The following is an 11,617-nucleotide window of genomic DNA, read 5'->3' as shown; positions in this document are numbered from 1 at the left end:
CTTGCCTGGGTGATTGAATGGCTAAAAGAATGTCCAAGTTAGGTGAGGCAGAAGGAGCACACGCCCCAAACGAGTGTTATTCCCTTTTCCCACTGCGGTTTCACAGTCTGTGCTTCCTGTAGGACAGCAATCACACATCGTGAAAAGCAACTCTGTGCCTTGCTAGCAGCCAGAGTTCAAGCACAGGCTGTTTGAGTATTTCACATTAGTGTAGCATTAGCTGAGCTCAAACAGCGGCAGATTCTCCCCTTACCGTGCTGCGATTGGTTACACAGTTCTGTAAACGCATTTGAAAGCATGCACACACGTCTCTGCTGAAGCTCACAGAAGGGACAACTTTAAAATTCCTGTCATTTTTACGTAGGTTCTTTCTCATTAGTGCTGGGCGCACTTTCACAGCTCTCTCCTAAGCCAGTGAGCTTGGGAAATCAGTCACTTCAAACTGGCTTCTGTCCTTGTTTGCTGCTTCTACGTCACAAGGGTGTTGGAAGGATTAATTAGTCAACATGTGAGATTCTTTGAAGATGAAAGCTCTCTAAATTGCTAGGCAGTGCCAGCATTCCTTCAGAGCACATATTCCTCTTTTATATTTATAAAAATCCACCAACATCCCGCTAACCCTTTTCGCTAACTTTATTTACTCAGCTTGCCTTTATTAAAAATTAACTAGCTTTGTTTTTTCCCCTCAACAAGTTTCATAACATTTACTTACTAACCCATGTCCTCATTTCTTTTCCCCATTTTCCCCGGGAGTTTTTTCTTACTCAGAGAGAGAGGAGATCTTCTTCAGGCCTTATGACCTGGCTTATTGTGTTGCTTCTGCTCATGGAGACTGTGGCCTGAGACCCTGGAAACCAGAGGAGAAAGAAGCCACGTTACTGCATTTCAGGGAAGCGCTCCCCGGATTAGCTGCTGTAATCCAGAGGATGCTTGGATCCACTCGTGCAGCACAGGTGAGAAAGGTTTCCACAGATGGAGAGGTAGCTTCTTTCCTCCAGGATCAGAACTTTCACATGGAGTTAGTTCAAAGTCCTTGTGAGACTTGGGGAAGCCCCAGAATGGCTGGAAAGGTGGGGCTGCTGGACTCTAGCTTCTGTTCCTGCAGAACTAGCTGTGACATGGAGGCCCGGCTGTTTCCTTGCAGTCTCATCTGATTTTATCCCACATACTCTGACATTTTCTTGCCTGGAGGGAGGTAGCAATTTCTCCATGTAGGTTAACCTCTGATACAACCCCACCATCGTAGGTAAACTAGTTTCCCCTGACCAGATGTCTCATTGAGATCACAACTGGAAGGTATGCAGTAAGGTGAGGACTGCTGTTTATTCTTGGAAAACTGATCCTTTTGTTTAGTCCTGGTCATTTTCCTTTCTCTGCTGACTATGGTCTCTGAAATCAATAAAGCCTTTGTGGCTTTCTTTAATTAATATTAGCATGGCTGTCATTTTACTATTTTCTTTATTTATAATATACATATACCATTATACTTAAATGTATTAATTCTAGACAACACACACCTGGGTCTTTTATACATTCTGGTCATCTGTATCATTTATTTTGTTTTTGTGGTGCTAGGGCCCAAACCCAGAGCCTCTCACGAACTGTATGCGGCAAATACTGTCTCTATGTTATATCGCAGACATTTACTTGCTTGTCTGTTTACAGACAGGCTCTCATTATGTAGACCAGCTGGCCTTGAACTTCTGATCCTCCTCCTCCTGCCTTGTCTGTGATGGGTTGATGAACATCAAGGTGGCTACCAGTTTAACTTGGGCACTGTGTTCTGTATTTGTTACTGTCTGTTCATGGTTCCTGTTCTTTGCTCCGTGTTCTCTCACTACCACTTTGGAAACTCTTTTAACTTAAAAATATGGAAATATAAGTTTTTGGGACCTGGAGAGATGGCTCAGTGATTAAGAGCACTGGATGCTCTTCCACAGGACCCGCATGGTGGCTCACAACCATTTATAATCCAGTTCCAGATGATCTGGTCCCTCTCCTGGCTTCTGAGGGCACCAGGACTTCATCTTCATGTACTGCATATGTGTGTGTGTGTGTGTGTGTATGTATGGGTGCATATATATATATATATATATATGTATACATATATATATTTGTGTGTGCATATCTGTTAGAGGGCAAAACCCTCACCTACATAAAACAAAATTTTAAAAAATTTAAAAATCACCTACATAAAACAAAATTTTAAAAAAATTAAAATTGACCTTCTCTGATGTCCTTTAGTTTCCTCTGTGTGTGTGTGTGTGTGTGTGTGTGTGTGTGTGTATGGATATATGTATCTGATTTTTAGATCTACATTATTTTTCTTTTCACTGAAGAACTTATTTCAACACTTACCAAGCTGGACCACTAACAAGAAATTTTCTTTATTTTATTTTATTTTGAGAGACCAAAAGATTAAAAATTAGCAGCTATTATTAATTAAGGCCTGAACTAGGTGGGTGGAGAAGTCCAGTAATGCCCTGAGGAGAAGGACCATCTTACTGCATTCTTTCCCACTCACTAGAGATATAGTTGCTAGGAAACTGGCCCATCCCCCTAGGGAGGGACACCAGGTCATTAACGGTCTGGGGACCTTCCTGTAGCCAATCAGTTCAAATGTAGCATTTTGACCAATAGATGCTTGCCAGGCAGAAACTGCCCCTGCCTTGGGCATGCTGGGAGGGACCAGAATCTTTAAATCACCCAACTAACCTGGGTACAGGGTGCTAGGCTCCCACTGCTTCCGCAGTGGGGGGGTGTGGGCCCAAGCTGCAGCTTGTAATTTACAATAAAAAGAACCTCATGTACTTAAAGCAGAGTCTGTTTTGTTCCTGGTCTTTTGGGGTTTGTGAACTGGGCAGAACATTTTGGGGGTTTGTCCTGGGACCCTAAGACTCCAGGAACCTGACCCGGAGGTTTTTATGCCGGCCGTAAGTGTCTAACTGTTTCTGTGCAATGTCTGTAGGTGCAGTACTTTCTGTTCTCTGTTCTGAAAATTCCTCAGAGCTCGAGGTGTCAGTATCTGGGTAGCAAGACATGATCAATGTGGACAAACTGGTGGTCACAGCTGCTGAAGTTCAGGGGAACGCCTCTGGCTTCATTGGTATTTTGGTGGGTAATCTGTCTAGTCTTTTTTTTTTTTAATCTGTTAGGAGTGAAATTGTTAGACCTTTGCCAGACACACTTCCAACATGGGGAGCACGGTGACCTTGTACTCCTGGCTCCGGGGCAGGGCATAGTCACCCCTCCACACTGTAAGCTCCAGGGCCTGCTCTCACACGCCCAGACTGCCTGATTCCAGTGAGCACCACTAGGTGTCTCCTGGGGCAACAGCCCACTCTTGGTGTCTCCTGGGGCAGCAGGGCCCATGCTTCCTGCACCACTGGGGTGTAGCAGCAGGAGGAATCAGTATGTTGGGCTGCTTCAGAAGAATCAGTTTCGGTCCTGGGAAATTAGGCCAGCTGGTGAGTGTTTTTTTATCTCAATGTCTCTGTGCAGTATTTGTTTGTTTTTGTATGTACAGCCATCATGTTTGTCTTTGACTAATCTTATGCTCTGTAGGTCATAGTTAATATGATCAAAAATGATGGGTATGTTTAAAGGTTAAATTCAAACTTGTTTAAAATGTATATGTGTGCCTATGTGTTTATAAGGTTTATAAACGCATATGTTTAAAGGCAACAATAGAGGTTGCCATGTGGTATGACTCTGCCATCTTGAAATAGCCTCGTGAAATGTAATGTGACCTGTGACCACCATCTTGGTGGTCACAAGATAGGGGTTTAAAATAAAAGGGGGGTAACCTTAGTCAAATAATTTTCACTTCCTTCTAGATTAAAAGGATGAGTTATTTTAAATTGGTATTGGTTTTAGAAATTAAATTGTTTGCTCTGGTAAATTCTGGTTTTAAAATCTGGTTTTGATCTTTAAAATTATGGTCATGCTTTGTGATACTTCTCTCCTACAAAAGGGGTACTTTATTTTGATATTGCAAAAACAGGTTTTAAAAAATGTTTAAATGTTTAAGGCTATGAAATGTTTAAAGTTTATCAGGCATTTGGGTATGACAATGATTTGAAAGTTTCTCAATTCTTTGTGGGAGAACAAAAAACTTTGGTATTTATTTATTTTACTAAATGAAACTAAGCCATATGGTTTGTGCTAATTGAGAAAATTTCAGTTTTACAATGTATCTTGTGGAGAGCTGTTTGCTTGTTAAGCTGCTTTGTTTATGGAAAAATATGTTATCACCCTGGTATTCACCCTGCAACAGAGAAAAAAGGAAGTTTCACCAAGTTCCTTAAAACTTGTTCTAAATTCCTTAGAGTTTGTTTATGTGATCTTGGACGACCATATCTGCTACAGGAAAGTAATTTTAGAAAAAGAATTTGGCAGTTTCAGAACATCTTTTTGTATTAATGTAACTTGTTTTTGCTTTGCCTATGAAAAACAAATCATGAACGGTGGGCTCCAGGAGGATCATGTCAGGATGGAAAGGATTTTGATGAGTTTTTATGTTGTCTGAAAAGCAAGTAGAGAGCAAGAGATATTAAAAAAAAAAAATAGCTTGTCTAAAATAAGAATGTCTGGTTAAGCCAGAAGAATGAAGCTAGGAACCTGAAGGTATATAGAATGTTGCAGGTTAGTGAATGAATGTATTGTAAAAAGTCAGGGAGTTAATATGAGTTGAGAAAGAACTGTATTTAAAAATATGTTATAATTCATTTAAAAGGCTGGTGATTCTTCATTGCAATTTTTTTTTATGCTCTTTAAGGTGGAAGAATTCTGGCTGATAGGTTTGGTGTGGCCAGAATAGTTCATACAGTTTAAAATTGTTCTGTACTGTTCTGTTATGCAGTTGGTTCTAAAACTTATTTGATCACAATTGGTTATGGGAGGTAACAATGCCATCAGCAACACCTAATGGCTATGTTTGTTATTGTCAGTAACAGCCTGTGCTAACACATGGCTAGCCACCATGATGGTTCAGGGATAGAGAGCGTGGAGCTGCCATGTTTGTTTAGGGCTTCCAGCTGAGATCAGTTACACGTGGCCAGCCACCATGCTGGTCCAGAGATAAAGAGGGTAGAGCCATGGTTTTGCGATCATCTTGTTTAGATCTCTCAGTTATGTTCAGTCCTCTGATTAGTGCTAAATGCAAAGCTTTTTACTGTTCAATTTTAATGCAAAGTGATAGGATCAGCAAGATTTGCTAGCCTCTCTATGAACTGTATCTGATTAAAAGGTTTGCTTTGATTTTAGTTCAGAAAGAGCAGACTTAAAGCTACGATAACGACTGCAGTTGGTTAAGGTGTTGAGCTTTACCTAGTGTCTTTGTATAGGTTTTTTTGATGGTTAAGCCTAGGCTACTTAAAATATATAGTTTTAAAACATGCACCTAAGGAATATGCCAGAATTAGAGAGTATAGCATTCTGTTTTATAGGACACAGTTTAGAGCAGATGATAAAGACAAAGAGTAACTCAGATATGCTGGCCCTCAAGCTTGTCAGAGATCTGATGAATATGACATTTTAACATGTGTAAGCTTATTGTGACAGAAAGTCCCAAAATCCTGGCAGTAGCTCCCCCAAGGTCTCCGAGAAGATTTGGGCATGACAGATGACTGCAACTTTGGATTGTGGTATGCTAACCACTGGGTGATATTGCCCCAACTGGCCCACTGCTAGGGCCCAGCCTAAACTGTGGACAAAGCCGTGGACACCTGGGGAGTCATTATTTCATATTGTGAGAGGCAAAGTGAGGTCAGTCTCTCATGTTCCTCTTTCCACAGAAACAGTCTCTCATCTTAATGTGCCTGGCAGAACCACCTCTGTTCAGGATGCTGTGAGACCACATGAGCCAGGGACACTGCCTAGGTGATGGACTACCTAGTCATCTCTGTCATTTTGATTGGTACATGGATTGGTATATTTATTTAGCTTATAATTTATCCTTCTCAGGTCTCTGATCACTTTGACAGCTAGACTAAGCTTATGGTAACTTTGCAGCTAAAGAGCAGACAATTAGATCCACTGTTAGCTCATTGATCAGTTCATTGGCTAGTTAGAAGTACTAGGTACTAGCTCTCTTATTTAGAAAGAAAAACAGGTTTGCCTTGCTCATAGGACTCATGTTAGTTGCCTGTATCTTAAGATAAATAAATGGATAAAAAAATACAGAGCTTACGTAGGGTCTGAGAATATGGAAGTTTAGATCATAAAAATCTAGGGTGTTATTTGGCCTGGAAAATGTTTCAGGGTTAATAAATGCAAAAAAGATTAGAGAGTATTAAGTAAATGATTTAAGGCATATAAATATAACTTATAATGATATAAAAATATTTTAAAGCATATTAAAAATGAGAGATACTTTAGATTTCTCCCCCCTCTTTGTTACTGTTGTGCTTATGTTATATAATTTCAGAAGTTCAGAGTTTTGGCATTGATCAATACAGTTCTGATAAGTTGATGGAGCACTGACTGCTTATTGTTCAGTCAGGAGCTTGAGATTTTAATTTCCTTTGGTTGTCTTCTGGAGATAGACTTAAAGGTGCTTCTCGTCATGTTAAAAACATCTGTTTAATGTGTATATCTGACCCAAAGCCATAGCCTTTACTATGGTATCTTAATATTCGCCATTTCTGGGGTAGACGTTGACACAGGAATATCTTACACCTATTCCCTCTAGGTGCTTTGTTAAGAAAAGTCCAAGCATCTAGGGTTTAGCACTAAACCCAGTATTGTAATTCTGCCTAACTTTCCAGTGTGAACATGGAGATGGGGGCTAAAAGTACATGCTGAGAGTATGAAAACTGGCCAAGCTCCATTCATGGCTGATTACCAACAGCTGTGCCCACAGAAGTGCTACCGTGGACACATTTAAGTTGTGTATAAAGGTTATAAAACAAACAGGTAACTGATACTCATTCAGTGGGATGCAGTTTTACCTGTTACTCTCAGAATGTTATATTAGATTTGCTGAATATTTATTTCCCTTTGTGTGCCAAAAAAAATTCATATGAGTTTCAGGATGTGACCTGGATCTGACATAGCTCAAAAGGATCGCAGATGAGATTTTTCCTGGTCTTTCCCATTTAATAGACAAATTTTAACTTCTGTCTCCAGTCTGAATTTGTCTCAGCAGATTTTCACCTGTTTGACTCTGTTCTGGGATCAGCTATGGACTGCAAGCTGAAATCTGGACTTCCTGGAAACTGACATGGTTGTTCCCTGCCTCCTTGGGTGGATCAACTACAAGATGCTTGTGACTGCCCCATTGCCCAGCCTTTGACTGGCATTTCAGCCCCCCTAGCCCCTGATGCTGATGGCCCAATGGTCAGCACTGAAGAAGCTCCAGAAGATGGATCTTCGCCCAAATCCCACCTAGCAGGCGAAAATGCTAAGTCAAATGGGGCTGGCTCCCTGGCATTAGCTATTATCTTGGGCATCTGCTTAGCTGAAATGGAAACTAACACTGCAGCAACTGGGCTAAAAGCCTAGAGAGACACTGGAGAAAAAAATAATAGTTCTCTTTGGCTTACTACCCCTATATCCACCCTGAAGGGACCCCTACTCATTTTGATTTTTATCTTTGGGCCTTGTATTTTAACTTGCTTGATGGTTTTCATAAAGAAATACTTGCGAGCAATACACTAATGGTACTCAGATCCCATTATAAAAAGGTAAATCTATAGGATACAAGGGGTCATATCTGGAAGACCCAAGATTAGGTCTTCAAATGATCATGAGAAAGGGGGAAATGAGAGACCAAAAGATTAAAAATTAGCAGCTGTTATTAATTAAAGCCTGAACTAGGTAGGTGGAGAAGTCCGGTAATGCCCTGAGGGGAAGGACCACCTTACTGCATTCTTTCCCCACCCACTAGAGATGCAGTTGCTAGGAAACTGGCCCATCCCCCTAGGGAGGGACACCAGGTCATTAATGGTCTGGGGACCTTCCTGTAGCCAATCAATTCAAATGTAGCATTTTGACCAATAAATGCTTGCCAGGCAGGAACTGCCCCTGCCTTGGGCATGCTGGGAGGGACCAGAATCTTTAAATCACCCAACTAACCTGGGTACAGGGTGCTAGGCTCCCACTGCTTCGGCAGTGGGGGGGTGCGGGCCCAAGCTGCAGCTTGTAATTTACAATAAAAAGAACCTCATGTACTTAAAGCAGAGTCTGTTTATTCCTGGTCTTTTGGGGTTCGTGAACTGGGCAGAAAAATTTTATTTTATTTTCCTGAATGAGCCTGGAGGTCGGTATCCAGGCAAGGCTCTGATAAATTTTCTCTTGAGCACATCTCGTTAACAACAGAACTGGAAGTTAACACAGACCTCGCTTAAGAACCGCCATATGATCCAGGTGTTCTACTAATATAAGGCAACATACCACAGCTGCATCTTCAAACTCATGTCTACCGCAGCACCATTCACACAGGGACAGGCACCCAGCCCAGGTGCCTAGAAGCAGGTGACCGAGTAAAGAAAAGATGGCGTACACACAGCAGTCTTAGTTACCTGTCTGTTATGGCCAAAGAAGCTTAAGGAAGAAATGATTTGCTTTAGCTCACAGTTTACGGCTGTGTGCTATGTTGCAGAAACCACGTCAATAGCTTGAAGCAGCTGCTCACATCCTTGTTGCAGTCAAAAAGCAAAGAGCAGTGAAGGCTTGTGTTCAGCTGGCTTTCTCCTCTTTTTGCAGTCTAGGACTCTAGGCCAAGGACGACACAGCGGGCAGATGGCCCCAGCTTAATTACCCTAATTAAGGTAATTGCCCACAAGAATGGCCAGAAGCCCAAGGCTCAGGTGGTTCTAGAGCTTGTCAAGTCAGTGATTGAGATTAATCATCACAACAGTGGTTTTGTTCCTCCACAAGGAATTTTGAAATGATGTCATTGGCAGGGGACATAGACGGAAGCTGGAAATCATCACACTAAACAAAGTAGGTCAGGTTCCGGATGCAAATGCCACATGTTTTTTCCCTCATGTTTGGAATATAAACTTTAAACCTGTATGTAGAAAACATGAAAGCGGAAGTCATACTGTGTGGGGGGAAAAGGAGCCTGAAGGAAAAGGAGAGGAATGGAAAAGGGTTCGTAATGGGGAAGGCGGGGTGAATGCATGTTTTCCCTCACATGTAGAATCTAGATCATATGTCTATTCTAAACCTGTATGTGATATCAGAGCAGAAGCGGGATTGCTTTGCAGAAGAAAAGTGGCCATGGGAAGGGGTGACAGGGGAGGGAGATGGAGGACTAGCCGAATGTGAGCCAAGAATGACACCATGTAAGAAGTTGTCGTTCATAACGAACTATATCATTTTGTATACTAATTCAAAATTAATTTTAAAATGTGGGTGGTGGGGGAGAACATTGGTTAGACCTGACTCACTCCCAGCCTCCTGCTCAGGGGCTGAGACTCTCCAGTCTTCACTGTGAGGTTCTGGCAGAAACGTGAAGAGTCTGTGAGAGCCCAGCTGTAGCTAAGTGACTCTCAGCTTGATTCACACAGGGCAGAAACAGACCCTCCGTTATGGTTCAGGTCATCTGACTTAGTGCATGTCCTAGAGAGACATAAACAAACTGTTTCTGGTAACGGAGGACACTGATACACCAGCCCAGATCTGAACGCTGAGACTACTGTCTACCTACAGCAGTATGGGACCCTGAAAAGCTACACCGCTGCAGAGTCCCAGTCCACCGTGGGTGACCGGAACCTCCTGTGTCCTGTCCGCTTACACATGTCCACACGCACATACAGCACACGGGATCTGCCGGCCCTCACTTCTCCTTCCCGTTACCAGCGCTTAGCTATGGTTTTAGCCCTTAGCTGTGGTGCTCTGCTTGTTTGAGGTCTGGTCTCTGCCAAGGCCTCCGTCAGTGACCACAAAAGCTGTGCTTTATGATGGCGACATTCATGTCAGGCCTAGGGGACATGGCTTCCCTACAGTGTCCAGAACTGGTGTGCATGGGAGCTGTGATCCAGGAAGAGTCAGTTCTCTGTGTTTGACAGCTCATTTGTACCATCTGGGGCAGTGGTCTGCCCTGTGACCTCACTGCTCTGACATATTTCAGACAGGCCTTTTCAGTTTAGCTTATGCTTTGCTTTTATGCAGAAATGAAAACGTCTAAGCTCTTAGCATACAGGGACCTGTAACCAGGTATGATTGTGAGGTCTTTGTTTGTGTTTGCTGTTTATTTTTAATTATCCCTTTACATTTTACTTTTATTGCAGTCTTGATTCTGAAGACACACAAATAACAATTTGACTGAACCAGGTTCTGAGACCAGATCTCTGTGACCCAGAGCCTTTAATACCCACAGAAACGCTATCTGTAACTAGGCACTTAAAATCCTTTCATTCAGGAGCTGAGAACTGGAGATGCCTCCGTAAGGAAAGTGCACAAAGCGTGAGGACCTGAGTTCGATCCCCAGGACCTACATGAAAGCCAGGCATGGTGGCAACCAGGCCTGATTGCAGTGGCAATCCGAGCCCCAGAGGTCAGGTCGTTCTCTAGGGTGTGCTGAAGCACTCATAGTCCTGGCATGGAGAGTCAGGGGGTTCTCAAGGGCAAGACGGCCAGCCAACCTGACCTAGTTAGCAAGATACAAGGGAGCAAGAGATCTTGCCTCAACAAAATGTGGAGAGAACTGGAGACTAACACCCAGGGTCACAACAGGCTCCACTCAATTGTGCATACACATCTGCCCCCTCAAACACATCTACACACAGAGATACACATGTTCCCTCGGTAAACGTGTGCCCACGCAGACTTCATCATTCATCTGCTGTTCAGCATAAATACTGAGATTATAAAGTGAAAGTGAATGTCATTGATAAAAATCACAGCATTTGTAATCACAGTACATTAAGAAAATGAAAAATAATAAAACTGTGTAACAGTCAATTTATATAATTATTTTCTTAATCATTATGTTTTAACTGTGTATATGCAAGACATTTGTTTCCATTTTCAGAAGGAAAAGATAGGAAGGAAATAAAGACAAAGGTCAGACCTATTTTAATACTACAATAATTCTCAGTATTAACATTTATTAAATATATTAAGATTGAATAACTTGTATGAAAACACCAGTGAATATATTTATACTTTACATAATTCATTGTAATGAAATATACTTTAAAATATTGAGTTAATGTTTTTATTTCAACCTTCTTTTTATTTCTCCTTACTTTGCTATCATTAGATTTTTGAGATGAAACAATGCCAACTTGATTAAGGATGTTTTTTTTCTTATTACATATTTTCTTGTGTGTGCTGGTTAGGATACCTATATTTTGAAGAAGAGGGTGTGTCCGATGAGGCATTGCCTCCGCTGGATTAGCCTGTGAGCGTATCTGTGGGATGTTTTCAGCCCACTGTGGCGAGTGCCACTCCTGGTCATGTGACCCTAGAGGATATGAGTAAGCAGCCTGCACAAGGCCCGGGGAGCAAGCTTCATTTCCTGCCTCCAGGTTCAGGCCCTGGCTTTTTGGTGATTTCCCTGTTATGAACTCTCACCTGGAAGTGTAAGACGAAATGAAACCTTCCTCCCCCCACGTTGCCTTTCGTCAGTGTCTGTCATCGCAGCAGAAAGAACCCTGGAAGACTG

The 11,617-nt window shown here is 42.1% G+C and overlaps 1 long non-coding RNA gene across 1 annotated transcript; it reads left to right on the top strand.

Moving 5' to 3' along the window:
• Positions 1 to 386: 386 nt before the first annotated feature.
• LOC132649338 (uncharacterized) lies at positions 387 to 8,177 on the top strand. The gene is made up of 2 exons (XR_009587765.1): positions 387 to 953; positions 7,129 to 8,177. It is a non-coding gene; the product is annotated as an uncharacterized LOC132649338 (long non-coding RNA).
• The last annotated feature ends 3,440 nt before the right edge of the window (positions 8,178 to 11,617 follow it).

Source organism: Meriones unguiculatus, chromosome 19, assembly GCF_030254825.1.
Source record: "Meriones unguiculatus strain TT.TT164.6M chromosome 19, Bangor_MerUng_6.1, whole genome shotgun sequence".
Lineage (NCBI taxonomy): Eukaryota > Metazoa > Chordata > Mammalia > Rodentia > Muridae > Meriones > Meriones unguiculatus.
Note: the sequence above shows the minus strand (reverse complement) of the source record. Positions and strands in the feature narration are given on the sequence as shown.